Below are 16804 nucleotides of genomic sequence, written 5' to 3'. Positions count from 1 at the left end.
GTATATGAGAAATTATAAAATCAAATACAGTACATAACATTATGAAATTATGTGGCACCAAAATAGCAATACCGGTATGATATAAAGCAAAAAAAGGTAGCAGAAGGGTAAACATTGATCAAGACAAATATGTATAATTTAAATCAGGGGTGGGGAACCACCAGCCACATGTGGCCCACAATTACTTTTTCTACGGCCTCCGGGCAGATTTGCAGGGACTGCAGTACTTGGGCGGCAGCCGCATCTTGCTGGCTGCCGGCCCTTTAAAAAGCAGCGTTCAATGCTGAACGCTGTGATGCATACACTAGAGATTTAAGTCCTCACACTGGCCTGTGGCAGCATGCGGACATACACTTTGTGGGCGGAGTAGGCAGGCAATGCACTCCTTTCCCACAAAAGAGTAGAAGATGCCGCTGAGTCCCCCAGTGCTGTCCGCGCCCCTCCAGCATCCCCCAAGGCCGTCTGCACCCTTCCAGTGTCCCCCAGGGCTGTCTCTGTCCACAGCTATGTATAGTCCCCCAGCAATGTTTGTGCCCCCAAGCTATGTCTGTGCCCCCCAGTGATGTATTTACCCTCCAGTGATGTCTATGCCCTGCAGCTTCCCTAGTGATGTATATTCATTTCAACCCTTGCCAGTGATGTATATAACCCCAGCTATGTCTGTGCACCCCAGTGATGTATATACTCCCAGATATGTCTGTGCACCCCAGTGATGTATATACCCTCAGTGATGTCTATGCCCCACACCTTTTCTAGTGATCCATATTGCTTACAGCCCTCCCTATGATGTGTATGCACCAGCTCCCCCAGTGATGTATATACCTCCCAGCCCTGCCCCTTCATATATATGACCACAGCCCCTCATCTAATGTATATGCCTCCATCCCCTCCTGGTATGTACTGTATATGTCCCCAGCATATCCTGTGACGTATATGCTGCTAGCATCTCCTGTGATGTATATTTCCCCATCCCCTCCAGTGATGTATATGCTGCCATCATCTCCTGTGATGTATATGCCCCCATCCCCTCCTGTGATGTATATACACAACAGTCCCAGCGTCTCCTATGTGATGTGTATATACAGCAGTCCTAGCTGACACAAATCTGGAAAAGCAGTTGTGAGAAGCAACAAGATCAATATTGCCAAATTTCACAGACACACAAAACAGAAGAAGATCCAGTCCCCACAGTGAGTTAATTGTTTGACCAAACATTGCAGGGTAATTTTCAAGATGATAATTTTGTGCGCCCCCCAAATGATTGTAGAAATTTCCAAATGGCACCCGGCAGAAAAAATGGATGATGATGGATGGTGATGATGATGGATAATGGATATGATGGATAATGGATATGATGGATAATGGATATGATGGATAATGACGATGACGATGAAAAAGAATGAAGTGTAAGAAAGTAGATATGTAAAAGATGAAGGAAAAACGAGTGGGGAAGAGGAAAGGAGACAGAACACCAGAGATAAGGAATGATTGGGGTGACAGAACGGTAAAGTAAAGAAAATAATAAAGCAATGTGCAAGAAACAACAAATGGAAAAAGAAAAAAAGGTTTTGAAAAAACATTAATATTAAAAAAATAAATAAAAATGAAATAAAAAAAGTGTAAAAACAAAAATTGGAGAAAATTAAAATTGCAAAAACATCAGAAAATTAAAGATAATATGGAAAAAAAAGCGAAAGGGAGAAAAGGGGGAAAAAGGGAGAAGGACAAAAAGTAAAAAAAAAAAGAAAGTATGAAAATAAAAGGATATCAATAAATGGGAAAAAAAAAAGAAACCACATATTCATAAGGAAGCAATGTGTGAGACAATGGGGAAATGGACGTGTGACTGAATAAACACAGTATAGTAAATGAGCAAATGCAGCATGAAAGAAAATAAATGAAGCAGGAGGCGAGGAGCTGTGTACTGGAGAGATCACATAGATAAGGGGGACAGAGCTACACTGTGTGGAGTGGAAATAAAGGCAGATCGGAGGGGAAGTCACAGAGCTCACCGCATCCTTAAGCCCCCTTCACACATAGCAATGTCGTTAGCGAGATCGCTGAAACGTCACAGGTTTTGTGATGCAACAGCGATCTCGCTACATGTGACACATAGCAGCGTCCGGCCCCCCGCTGCGATATCGCCGATCGTACCCGAACATCCCAGTTCATTTTTTTGATTGTTGGTGTCCCGCTGGGCAGCATACATCGCTGTGTTTGACGCCATAACAACAACGAGCAACCTTGTTAGCACGCCTGGGTGGAAACACTATCGAGGTCTGAGTCGTCAGAATAGCTGCTGTGTGACAGGATCCCAAAGACCGCCGAGGTTGTTATACGGGTCGCCGTATCATTGCTGCATTGTTAATTAGATCTGCCTGTTTGCCAGATCACTAGCGACCATGTAGCGACGTACCAGTGATCCTGACCAGGTCTTATCGTTGTTGGGATCGCTGGAACGTCGCTACATGTAACGGGACCCCTAGGATTGGTCACCAATGTCTGTTTGGCTGCGGTCCTCCTGCAGATTTGAATTGGAGGCAGATGTGCAGTACCCGGTCGCTATCAGAAGACAGGGCAGCTCGCTGCTGCCGCCGACACAGAAAACAGCTGATTGTCAGGGGTGCCGAGTGTCAGAACCCGGCCGAACAGACACCGATGACATATCCTAAGGAGAGGCCATCAATGTAAAAGCAGTGGACAACCCCTTTAATCCCTACAATAAAAAACAGGAGAAAAAAAAAAGGAAAATACAAAATGCCAGAATAGCATTTTTTGGGGTCAACTCACTTTGCCAAAATAAAAATAATTACAATAAAAAGCAATCAAATGTGCTTTATGTATCCCAAATTGGTACAAACCCCCCCCAAACAAACCTATCACTTGGCTCCACCAATGGCAAAATAAGAAAGTTTCAGGTCTTAGAAAAGCAGAGTAAAAAAAACTTAAAAAAAATAAAATAAAAAAAAATTATATTAATATATTATATACACTTTGTTTTTTCTTATATACGGTATATATATTTCTTACTTAAATAGATGTGCATGGGGTTAATCTGGTGCAACCTTGGTATCGCTGTGGTTGGACTGACCTGGACAGTCATGTTTCTATGTCATTTTATAACACAGGATGGGCCCTATAAACTAAACCCCCCCAAACAATAGCAGAGTTACATTATTTTTTTTTACAACTTTATTGCATTTGGAAATGTTTCAATGTTTTTCAGTCAAATTATAAGGTAAAATGAATGAGGTGATAAAAAAAGGACAGCCTGTCCCATAAAGAAGCAAGCCCTGTCGACAGAAAAATAAAAAAGCTCTGTCTCTTAGAAGGAGAAAAAAAAAAAAAAATCATTTAAATATGAAAAATTCCCTGGTCCTTAAGGAAAAATAAATAAATATCAATAAAAAAAAAAAAAAAAAAAGAAGAAGAGGAAAATGTAACAGATATATTCTCACAGTAATATATGAAAGAATGGCAGACTAACAGTGCCCGTGTTCCATAATATACTGGTCCCATAGAAAGCTCGCAGACCAGTTTGTCCTAATTTCTTTAGAGTTTTAATGCTCACTTATAAGCAGATCAGGTAACATTACAAATATTGAGGGCCTATGCTTATGGGGTTAACTGTATGTGATCGGTGTATAACCGACACCCAGAACCCCAGCCAATCCACTGAGCATTGTATCCCCTTGATTGTGCGCCAAGTACAGCGCCACGCATACAGTAGTGGCTGTGCCTGGTACTGCAGGTCACAGTAGCTCAGTCCCATCCAAGTGAATGGCACTACGCTGCAGTACCAGGCACAGCCACCACCTTTGTACACTCCCTTGATCCAGGTAAACTGGTGATTTACAGCTTGTGCGGCTAGATGTGAGTGATTAGGAAACAAGTTTAACATTTGATACACACCGTTCAATTTCATGGATCTGAACTCTATGCCCATGTGCATTGGATATGTTACACAGTCCAATATGAAGAGATAGTCAATAGAGATGAGCGAACCGGCCGTGGTTCGGCTCGAGTTCGGTTCGGCGAACATTCGACGAACCACTCGAACCGCATAGGAAACAATGGCAGGCAATCACAAACACATAAAAACACCTAGAAAACACCCTCAAAAGGTGTCCAAAAGGTGACAAACAACTCACAACACAACACAAACACATGGGAAAGTGACAAGGACATATACTCATGCGAAAACAAAAGAGCTGGACAAGGAAAAAGAGGAGGAGACACAGATATAGGCATGGCACGCCCTTCTAAAATCATGTAAAACACCGCAAGGTGACTCCAAGCGGACTTCTCCCTTTTTTCCAAAAATTGGGCCACACAGACACCCCATCAGTGGCAGCACTTGTGCCCTAGTTGCAAACAGGATGTTTTGATTTGCATCAAGCACATTCCAAATCCACAAGCATTTACTCTCCCCAGGATGACACAGGGGTAGTAAATTCCTGGTGGATCCATGACTTGTTCATTTTGATGAACGTTAGTCTGTCCACATTGTCACTGGACAGACGCGTGCGCTTATCTGTCAGCACACACCCAGCAGCACTGAAGACACGTTCAGAGACAACGCTGGCAGCTGGACACGACAAAATTTCCAAGGCGTAACTGGATAGCTCTGGCCATTTTTCACGATTTGAAGCCCAAAATGAGCAAGGCTCCATTTACAAAGTCATGGCATCGATGTTCATTTGGAGATACTCCTGCATCATCCTATCCAGCCGTTGACTATGTGTCAGACTTGTTGTCTCTGGTGGCCTTGCAAAGGACGGTTTAAAAAAATTATGAAAAGATTCTGTTACCAGCACCAGATACGGTCCTACTGGTACGAGTAGACTGTTGAAGATGACGAGACCGTCCCATGTTTGTCACGTTACAACTGGGAGAATCACTCCCTGCACCTGCACGGTTGTTTGGTGGAAAAGCCAAGCTAAGATCGAGTAACAGCTTCTGCTGATACTCCTGCATACGTGCGTCCCTTTCTATGGCTGGAATTATGTCACAAAATTTGGACTTGTACCGGGGATCTAATAGTGTGGCAAGCCAGTAGTCATCATCACTTCTAATTTTGACAATACGAGGGTCATGTTGGAGGTAGTGCAGCAAGAAGGCGCTCATGTGTCTTGCGCAGCCATGCGGACCACGTCCATGCTGTGTTTGTGGCATAGAGGTGCTAACCATTCTTTCTTCCTCTGACATCTCCCCCCAACCTCTTTCAACTGAAATTTGACCAAGGTCTCCCTCATCCGCTGAGTCTTCCATGTCCATGGACAGTTCGTCCTCCATTTCTTCATGTTCTCCTGCACCTTCCTCAACATTTCGCCTGCTACCATGCGCCCTTGTTGATCCCTGTCCCCCATGGTCCCATCCCTGCCGCGTTGGTGATGATGAACGTCTGGACCTTGGTGATGTTGTTGTGTCTTGCGCATATGAATCCTCCTGTAGTTCCTCCCCTTCCTGTTGTCCCACCCCTTGACTCCGAATAGTGTTTAGCGTGTGCTCCAGCATGTAAATGACTGGAATTGTCATGCTGATAATGGCATTGTCAGCGCTAAACATATTCATCGCCATGTCGAAACTGTGCAGAAGGGTGCATAGGTCCTTGATCTGAGACCACTCCATAAGGGTGATCTGCCCCACCTCTGCATCTCGTTGGCCCAGGCTATACGTCATGACGTATTGCACCAGGGCTCGGCGGTGCTGCCACAGTCGCTGTAACATGTGGAGAGTCGAATTCCAGCGTGTCGCCACATCGCATTTCAGGCGATGAACTGGCAGGCCGAAAGACTTCTGGAGCGATGCAAATCGCTCAGCTGCGGCGGTTGAACGACGGAAGTGAGCAGACAGTTTTCGTGCCCTGGTCAGAAGGTCATCTAGGCCGGGATAGTGTGTTAAAAATTGCTGGACAACAAGGTTCAACACGTGAGCCATACAAGGCACGTGTGTCACCTTGCCCAGGCGAAGGGCCGCACCCAGGTTTGCAGCATTGTCACACACGGCCTTACCAGGCTGCAGGTTGAGTGGAGACAACCATTTATTAAACTCAGTCTCCAGAGCTGCCCACAACTCAGCCGCTGTGTGACTCCTAATTCCAAGACATGTCAAGCTAAAGACCGCCTGATGCCGTTGCGCTCTGCTGCCAGCATAGTAATGAGGGGTGCGTGATTCCTTCTGCGCAGTGAACGCTGGTGGCATGACCAGGCAGGCTTGGGGCGGAGGTGGAGGACCCAGATGAGGTGGAGGAGGCAGAAGCAGTGGCGGAACTTGGACAGACAGAGGATTGACACACAAGTCGTGGGGACGGCAAGACTTGTGCAGCAGACCCTTCACCATCTATCACCATAGTTACCCAGTGCCCAGTCAGCAACATGTAACGTCCCTGTCCATGCTTACTGGTCCAAGTATCGGTGGTGAAATGCACCCGTTCACACACAGAGTTTCTCAAGGAAGCGGTGATGTTGTGTGCGACATGCTGGTGCTTTCTTAGAGAAGTAGTGGCGACTGGGCATCTGGTACTGGGGCACAGCGACAGACATAAGGTCTCTAAAATCCTGTGTGTCCACCAGGCGGAAAGGCAGCATTTCGGTAGCCAAGAGCTTACAGAGGGATAAAGTCAACCTCTTAGCTTTGTCATGGGTCGCAGGAAATGGCCTTTTATTTGTCCACATCTGAGGGACAGAGATCTGGCTGCTGTGTATAGACGGTGTTGAGTAGGGCGTCCCTGGAAAAATGCAGGTTTGTGAGGAAAGTGCAGGCGTAGACATGATGTTGCCTTCATCCAACGTTGGTGCTATCGATGTCTGAGAGAGCTGTACACACGCACTTGTTTCCCCTTCCAAACCAACTGACGACCTACCAAGCAAACTGCCTGTTGCGGTTACAGTGGTGGAAGTTGTGCGTGGAAATCCAGGTGTGACAGCTGTCCCCACAGTCCTAGAAGATGAAGAGCGCGCGGATGCACTGGAAGGGGCAGGCGGTGGATGGTTCGCTCCGCTAGGCCGCATTGCAGCACGGTGAGCTTCCCACTGGGACATATGATATTTATTCATGTGACGATTCATGGAAGAAGTTGTCAAACTGCTGAGGTTTTGCCCTCTACTAACAGAATCACGACAAATTTTACAGATCACATAATTTGGGCGATCTTTTGCTATGTCAAAAAAGGACCAGGCTAGGCAAGGCTTAGAGGGCATGCGACCTGCTGAGCACCCCCCGACTAGTGCTCAGAGGCAGAGTGGTGGCTGAGGATGCAGTTGTAGACGTGCTACCAGTGCTCAGACTCTGTCCAGGAAGGCGCAAGGTAACTTCGTCGTCGGTTGCATCCTTCTCTACCGCCTCTGTTGACCTCCTCGAGTGCGTGACTGTGGGTTGACAGTAGGTGGGATCTAGAACTTCCTCATCAATTGTTGTGTTTGCACTCCCCTCACCCTCAGACCGAGCCTCTTCTTGCCCTGACCGAATATTTAAGTTGTCATCCCAATCTAGTATCTGCGTCTCATCATCATCAGTATGTTCCTCATTGTCTATAACCACAGGTGTTACAGTTTGTGAAAAAGGGTCAACATTATGCTCAGAAACTTGGTCCTCACGGCCTGAATCAGAATCACAAAGGTTCTGGGCATCAGTGCAGACCATTTCCTGATCTGTACTCACTGTAGCTTGGGAGCAGACTTCTGATTCCCAGGCTATAGTGTGACTGAACAGCTCTGCAGACTCAGCCATCTCAGTTCCACCATACTGTGCAGGGCGGATGGAGACATCAGAGCTGGGAGAAAGCAAGTGTGATTGGGTTGACAACTCAGAGGACTGGTGTTTTTTGGATGCGGTAGTTAAGGTGGCGGAGAGGGCACTTGTTGGACCACTTGAGATCCATTCAAGCATTTTCCTTTTTTGGCCATCATCTACCTTTGTTCCAGTTGTTCTTGTCTGTAAAAAAGGGAGCACATCGGATTGTCCACGGTAAGTAGTAGACATCTTACTTTTGCTGGAAGATGGTCTATCTTCAGCAGATGTTAATGGAGCTTTGCCACCTTCCCCACGGACAAACCCTTTTTTTCCCTTTTCCAAAATGCCTCTTCCCCTTTCCACCAGCATCTGTCATTTTGCCACTCATTTTGATTGCGACAAGATTGTGCACTTAAAATGTGGTAGTAAAAATTGAGAGGTGGTGTAGATTTCAGCGGTGGTCTAGCTTTATTAACAGCAGAATAAACAACAATAATTATCCCTGACAATGCAACTACGGCCCTTAAACTGGCAGCATAGTTTGCTAGTATAATGGCTTAGTAACAATGAGTTTGAGTGTGCAATGCAGACGTGCTGCAAATATCTTTGTACTAGTGGGACGATACAGAAGTCCAACAGCCACTTTTAGGATGCCACTAAGTTTCCTCAGTGTTTGCTAGTATAATGGCTTAGTAACAATGAGCTTGAGTGTGCAAAGGGCAGGAGTGTACAGTGCCAGGGTTGTGGGGCTCTGGGTAGAGGAAAGGAAGCCTCCCTTTCTATCCCTCCTAATGGGGAAATGCAGCGAGGAAATCCCTGACCTTAGCTACACAGACGCTCTTATCTGTAGCTGTTAAAATCTGTTTTCACGGCCCTGACTGTCACCAATGGCTCTGACCCTGCTGTTATTATCCCTTACAAGGACTAATAGAAACTTCTATCCCTATTCTGTATAGCGCTGTGTATAGAGCGTACACAGCAGTATCGGAGACAGGAGCTACGCCAGCGGTGACTGACACCAAGACGCAGAAGGCAGATAATGGCGTGCTGGAGGAAAATGTCCGTTTTTATAATGCAGGGACATGTGACATGGACATCCTATCACACATGCCGTTGCTTCTCTGGCTAAAAGTCCACTTAGCTGTGTGTGTGTCTGGGATTGGCTGACATACTGGCCCGCCCCACTACACGCGCGCGCTTAGGGAAAGAAGACAAGGAAAAAAAAAAAAATGGCGATCGCCATTATCCATACAGCAGTGATCTGAATGCGCTGTTCCCGCACACTATACACTGAAATTTCATCATATTAGTGTGAGTCACAGAGTGACTTACACTATTACAGCGGAAAGCCAGCTAGTAATTAGCTTGGCTTTTTGCTGCTAGAACCGTTCTCGAACGTAACTAGAACTATCGAGCTTTAGCAAAAAGCTTGAGTTCTAGTTCGATCTAGAACAGCCCCCAAAATCACTCGGACCGCGAACTGGAGAACCTCGAACCGCGCTCAACTCTAATAGTCATATACAGACCTGTGGAAAAATCTAATGTAATTTAAGAAAAACACATACAAGTGCTAATTGAAATGCAAAATGAATAAGCAAAGGAGTAATTAAATTAAATCAATATTTGGAGCATCAATTCTTCTAGGGCCACTCGCAAAACATCAGACGTTTGAGTAAGTAAATATAAGGGCTCAGTCACATAACCGTTCCGTTTGTCCTGGTCAGTTCCTGTTTTTTTTGCGGACCCACGGACAGGACCATGTTTTCAATGTCTTTTGTGTAGGATCGGATGGCACACGGGAGCACTTCCGTGTGCATCCGATCCTACAAAAAAAAAAACAAAACACATCGGATGCCGTATGTCTGTTCTGTTATTATGGAACATTTCCTATTCTGTTCCATAATAACGGACTGTGACTCAATACAAGTCAATGGGTCCGCGAAATCCCCGGAAGCCACACAGAAGCACTTCCGTGTGACTTCCGTCGGGTGCTGCTGCAGTCTGTATCCCGCTCCAGCACCACAGCTGGACGCACTGCAGTGTATCAGCATATGCGCGCACTGCAGTGTATCAGCAGCCGCGGGGATGATGAGTGTTGCCGTCAGGGGTTAGTAAAGTTCATTACCTGCGGTGATGAAGTCCTGCCCTCCTGACGTCAGCGCTCGCCACTGACAGCCGCGTTCTTACATCACCTCTCGCGGGTGGTCCGAGACTGTGACTAGCGGTGACGTCATGGGCCGCTTGTCATGGGAGGTTCCTCTTGACCGCTGAAGCACTGTGTAAGTGCGAAACGGCCGTCGTCTGACGTGTCCGGCGTGCTCTACCTCTCCACCAGCCCCCACCGCACATGTCACCTCTGCGCTTGAAATAAAGCCGCAACCTGCACAGCAACGATTTGGTGAGTGCCGTTTTTTTCTTCCTATATTGGATAAAACCTGGTCTTCATGCACACGTGCACCCCGGATCAGCTTTGATTCATCCTATATGCTTGGACTGTACCAAATGTTTATGGTTGTTGCTGAGCAGTGCCCTGTTTCCTCTTTTCAACTTTGTCATCTATTTATCTTTCTTGCTGCTTCCGTTTTTTGCGGTCTGCATAAAAAAACGGAAGGCACACGGAAGACACTTGGACCGTATACGGAACGGAAGTCACACGGATGCATGCGTGAAAAAAACGGACCGTTTTTTTGCGGCCCGCAAAAACGGAACGGTCATGTGAATGTAGCCTAAAGGTGATAATGATCATCGTTTTCATATGTAGGTCGACTCACAGTCATTAACTGAAACAGGAACAGGTGAGTAGGTTTAAAACTGGGTAAAAGACATAATTCTACAATAAATATAAGGTTCTGGAAGATATGCCACAGCGACAAGACAAAAAGTAGTTATACTGCATCAACAAGGCCTCTCCCAAAGATTTTAAAGCAGACTGTGTTTTTAAGATGTGCTTGCCAAACTCTTTAAGAAGCACTAAAACAGTTGGTTATTTTGGTAAGACTAAAAATGTACTCAATGCTGGGAAATACAGGCAGATATTTATCCATCATGCCATACTATTACGGAAAGTATTTGATTGGCTATATGTTTGGGGATCATGTGACAGAATAAATTTGGAGCCAATGTCATTAAAAGGAATCTGTCAGCAGGTTTGGCTATTTAATCTGAGAGCAACATAATGTCAGGACAGAGAGCCTGATTCCAGGGATGTGTCACTTATTAGGCTGTGGTGTTACCTTCAATACTGTATATAAGTGTGCCTAGAAGAATTGATGCTTTCATGCGGATTTAAAGGCAAAGGATGGTCACAGCAAATTTTAATTTGATTCCTCTTTTACACACACACACACACACACACGTGTTCTGTGTTTGTTCACAGATACAATACCCAATACAGTCTATGGGTGTGTGTATCCATGGAAAAACTCCAAGACGTGTCCAGCAGCCTGGATAAAAATAAAGGCCTTTGGGACCATGAAAAACACAGATGGCATCCGGATCCCATCCATATGATGTCTGTGTTTAACATTGCAAAGTATAGAACATTTGTAATTTATTTATCCATATGTAAAAAAAAAAAAAAAAATATATGGTGACACATTGATGGTAAAAACTGACACACGGACAGAACACTGATGGTAAAAACTGACACACGGACACAACACTGATGGTAAAAACTGACACACGGACAGAACACTGATGGTAAAAACTGACACACGGACAGAACACTGATGGTAAAAACTGACACACGGACAGAACACTGATGGTAAAAAAACTGACACGGACAGAACACTGATGGTAAAAACTGACACACGGACAGAACACTGATGGTAAAAAAACTGACACGGACAGAACACTGATGGTAAAAACTGACACACGGACAGAACACTGATGGTAAAAAAACTGACACACGGACAGAACACTGATGGTAAAAACTGACACACGGACAGAACACTGATGGTAAAAACTGACACACGGACAGAACACTGATGGTAAAAAAACTGACACACGGACAGAACACTGATGGTAAAAACTGACACACGGACAGAACACTGATGGTAAAAAAACTGACACACGGACAGAACACTGATGGTAAAAAAACTGACACACGGACAGAACACTGATGGTATAAAAACTGACAGACGGATACAACATCGATGGTAAAAATGGACACATGGACAGAACACTGATGGTAAAAACTGACACACGGACAGAACACTGATGGTAAAAACTGACACACGGACAGAACACTGATGGTAAAAAAACTGACACGGACAGAACACTGATGGTAAAAACTGACACACGGACAGAACACTGATGGTAAAAACTGACACACGGACAGAACACTGATGGTAAAAACTGACACACGGACAGAACAATGATGGTAAAAACTGACACACGGACAGAACAATGATGGTAAAAACTGACACACGGACAGAACACTGATGGTAAAAACTGACACACGGACAGAACACTGATGGTAAAAACTGACACACGGACAGAACACTGATGGTAAAAACTGACACACGGACAGAACACTGATGGTAAAAACTGACACACGGACAGAACAATGATGGTAAAAACTGACACACGGACAGAACACTGATGGTAAAAAAAGACACACGGACAGAACACTGATGGTAAAAAAAGACACACGGACAGAACACTGATGGTAAAAAAACTGACACACGGACAGAACACTGATGGTAAAAAAAACTGACACACGGACAGAACACTGATGGTAAAAACTGACACACGGACAGAACACTGATGGTATAAAAACTGACAGACGGATACAACATCGATGGTAAAAATGGACACATGGACAGAACACTGATGGTAAAAACTGACACACGGACAGAACACTGATTGTGAAAATAGACACACAGACCGTACACTGATGACACGCTGATCCAAACCACTGATGACATTTGTAGCATTTTTTATAAGTACATGAAAAATACTGACATGTGAGTGAGGCCGTACTTTGCGGCATAATATTTTGCATAGTACTGTGCCTGGGCGTGCATATATATTGTAGTGAAATGCCTGTTTCTGGCATAAAAAAAGATAATGAGCAACAGACTGAACAGCAAGAAGTGCTTACACTCACATAAGCCTGAGAGTGATGGTTGTGGATATTATTGCGGCCCGTTCAGTTGGTCTCGGGTGCCATAGACGCCAGGCTACAAGCGATGCCAGCATGTATAGAGATCACAGCAGTCAGCACGGTTCTGAACGGCTCAGTCCTGGACGATTCTTGGATATTTCACATTCAGGAGCAAAATATTTTTGTTGGAAACATATGTTCAGGGCGTTAACACATAAGAAGTCACTATTTCCAATCTGCTCTGAATAACAGGAATCTGAAGCTGTGCCTGGAGGAAATACCGATCTCTAAAACATGACTCTTCTGCCATAGCTATGTGTCTACAGCAGGGGTGGGCAATTAATTTTCCCATGGGGCCGCATGAGAAATTGGGATTGGTTTAGAGGGCCGGACTAATATAATTACCTCAGTTCTACCCAATATACTACATCACTACACCCCCTCCATATACTACACCTGTAATAAACTACACCACTACACCCCTATATACTACACCTGCATTATACTACACTCCCTCCATATACCTGTAATATACTACACCCCCATATACACCTGTATTATACTGCACCACTATATAATACACCTCCGATATACTACATCATTACACCCCTATATACTACACCTGTAATATACTACATCACTACACCCCATATACTACACCTGTAATATACTACACCTCCATATAGTACACCTGTAATATACTACATCACTACACCCCCTCCATATACTACACCTGTAATAAACTACACCACTACACCCCTATATACTACACCTGTATTATACTACACTCCCTCCATATACCTGTAATATACTACACCCCCATATACACCTGTATTATACTGCACCACTATATAATACACCTCCGATATACTACATCATTACACCCCTATATACTACACCTGTAATATACTACATCACTACACCCCATATACTACACCTGTATTATACTACACTCCCTCCATATACCTGTAATATACTACACCCCCATATACACCTGTATTATACTACACCACTATATAATACACCTCCGATATACTACATCATTACACCCCTATATACTACATCTGTAATATACTACATCACTACACCCCATATACTACACCTGTAATATACTACACCTCCATATAGTACACCTGTAATATACTACATCACTACACCCCCTCCATATACTACACCTGTAATAAACTACACCACTACACCCCTATATACTACACCTGTATTATACTACACTCCCTCCATATACCTGTAATATACTACACCCCCATATACACCTGTATTATACTGCACCACTATATAATACACCTCCGATATACTACATCATTACACCCCTATATACTACACCTGTAATATACTACATCACTACACCCCATATACTACACCTGTATTATACTACACTCCCTCCATATACCTGTAATATACTACACCCCCATATACACCTGTATTATACTACACCACTATATAATACACCTCCGATATACTACATCATTACACCCCTATATACTACACCTGTAATATACTACATCACTACACCCCATATACTACACCTGTAATATACTACACCTCCATATAGTACACCTGTAATATACTACACCTCCATATAGCACACCTGTAATATACTACACCTCCATATAGCACACCTGTAATATACTACAACTCCATATAGTACACCTGTAATATACTACACCTCCATATAGCACACCTGTAATATACTACACCTCCATATAGCACACCTGTAATATACTACACCTCCATATAGCACACCTGTAATATACTACAACTCCATATAGTACACCTGTAATATACTACGCCTCCATATAGCACACCTGTAATATACTACAACTCCATATAGTACACCTGTAATATACTACATCACTACACCCCATATACTACACCTGTAATATAGTACACCCCAATATAGTACACCTGTAATACACTGCACCTCCATATAGCACACCTGTAATATACTACAACTCCATATAGTACACCTGTAATATACTACACCTCCATATAGCACACCTGTAATATACTACACCTCCATATAGTACACCTGTAATATACTACGCCTCCATATAGCACACCTGTAATATACTACAACTCCATATAGTACACCTTTAATATACTACATCACTACACCCCTATATACACCTGTAATATACTACATCACTACACCCCATATACTACACCTGTAATATAGTACACCCCAATATAGTACACCTGTAATACACTGCACCTCCATATAGCACACCTGTAATATACTACAACTCCATATAGTACACCTGTAATATACTACACCTCCATATAGCACACCTGTAATATACTACATCACTACACCCCTATATAGCACACCTGTAATATACTACACCTCCATATAGCACACCTGTAATATACACCTCCATATAGCACACCTGTAATATACTACACCTCCATATAGTACACCTGTAATATACTACACCTCCATATAGCACACCTGTAATATACACCTCCATATAGCACACCTGTAATATACTACACCTCCATATAGTACACCTGTAATATACTACACCTCCATAGAGCACACCTGTAATATACTACACCTCCATATAGTACACCTGTAATATACTACACCTCCATATAGCACACCTGTAATATACTACACCTCCATATAGCACACCTGTAATATACTACAACTCCATATAGTACACCTGTAATATACTACACCTCCATATAGCACACCTGTAATATACTACACCTCCATATAGCACACCTGTAATATACTACACCTCCATATAGTACACCTTTAATATACTACATCACTACACCCCTATATACACCTGTAATATACTACATCACTACACCCCATATACTACACCTGTAATATAGTACACCCCAATATAGTACACCTGTAATACACTGCACCTCCATATAGCACACCTGTAATATACTACAACTCCATATAGTACACCTGTAATATACTACACCTCCATATAGCACACCTGTAATATACTACACCTCCATATAGTACACCTGTAATATACTACGCCTCCATATAGCACACCTGTAATATACTACAACTCCATATAGTACACCTTTAATATACTACATCACTACACCCCTATATACACCTGTAATATACTACATCACTACACCCCATATACTACACCTGTAATATAGTACACCCCAATATAGTACACCTGTAATACACTGCACCTCCATATAGCACACCTGTAATATACTACAACTCCATATAGTACACCTGTAATATACTACACCTCCATATAGCACACCTGTAATATACTACATCACTACACCCCTATATAGCACACCTGTAATATACTACACCTCCATATAGCACACCTGTAATATACACCTCCATATAGCACACCTGTAATATACTACACCTCCATATAGCACACCTGTAATATACTACACCTCCATATAGTACACCTGTAATATACTACACCTCCATATAGTACACCTGTAATATACTACACCTCCATATAGCACACCTGTAATATACTACACCTCCATATAGCACACCTGTAATATACACCTCCATATAGCACACCTGTAATATACTACACCTCCATATAGTACACCTGTAATATACTACACCTCCATAGAGCACACCTGTAATATACTACACCTCCATATAGTACACCTGTAATATACTACACCTCCATATAGCACACCTGTAATATACTACACCTCCATATAGTACACCTGTAATATACTACACCTCCATAGAGCACACCTGTAATATACTACACCTCCATAGAGCACACCTGTAATATACACCTCCATATAGCACACCTGTAATATACTACACCTCCATAGAGCACACCTGTAATATACTACATCACTATACCCCCATATACTACACCACTATATACACCTCCATATAGCACACCTGTAATATAATACACCTCCATATAGCACACCTGTAATATACTACACCCCCATATGTCACACCCTGCTCCCCATACA

The 16804-nt window shown here is 43.5% G+C and overlaps 1 protein-coding gene across 5 annotated transcripts in view; it reads right to left on the bottom strand.

The window, feature by feature from the left end:
• Positions 1-16804, bottom strand: part of RAB23 (RAB23, member RAS oncogene family) — an 84257-nt gene that overhangs the window by 63318 nt on the left and 4135 nt on the right. The window lies entirely within an intron of this gene.

Source organism: Anomaloglossus baeobatrachus, chromosome 3 (genome assembly GCF_048569485.1).
Source record: "Anomaloglossus baeobatrachus isolate aAnoBae1 chromosome 3, aAnoBae1.hap1, whole genome shotgun sequence".
In the NCBI taxonomy this organism is placed as follows: Eukaryota; Metazoa; Chordata; class Amphibia; order Anura; family Aromobatidae; genus Anomaloglossus; species Anomaloglossus baeobatrachus.
Note: the sequence above shows the minus strand (reverse complement) of the source record. Positions and strands in the feature narration are given on the sequence as shown.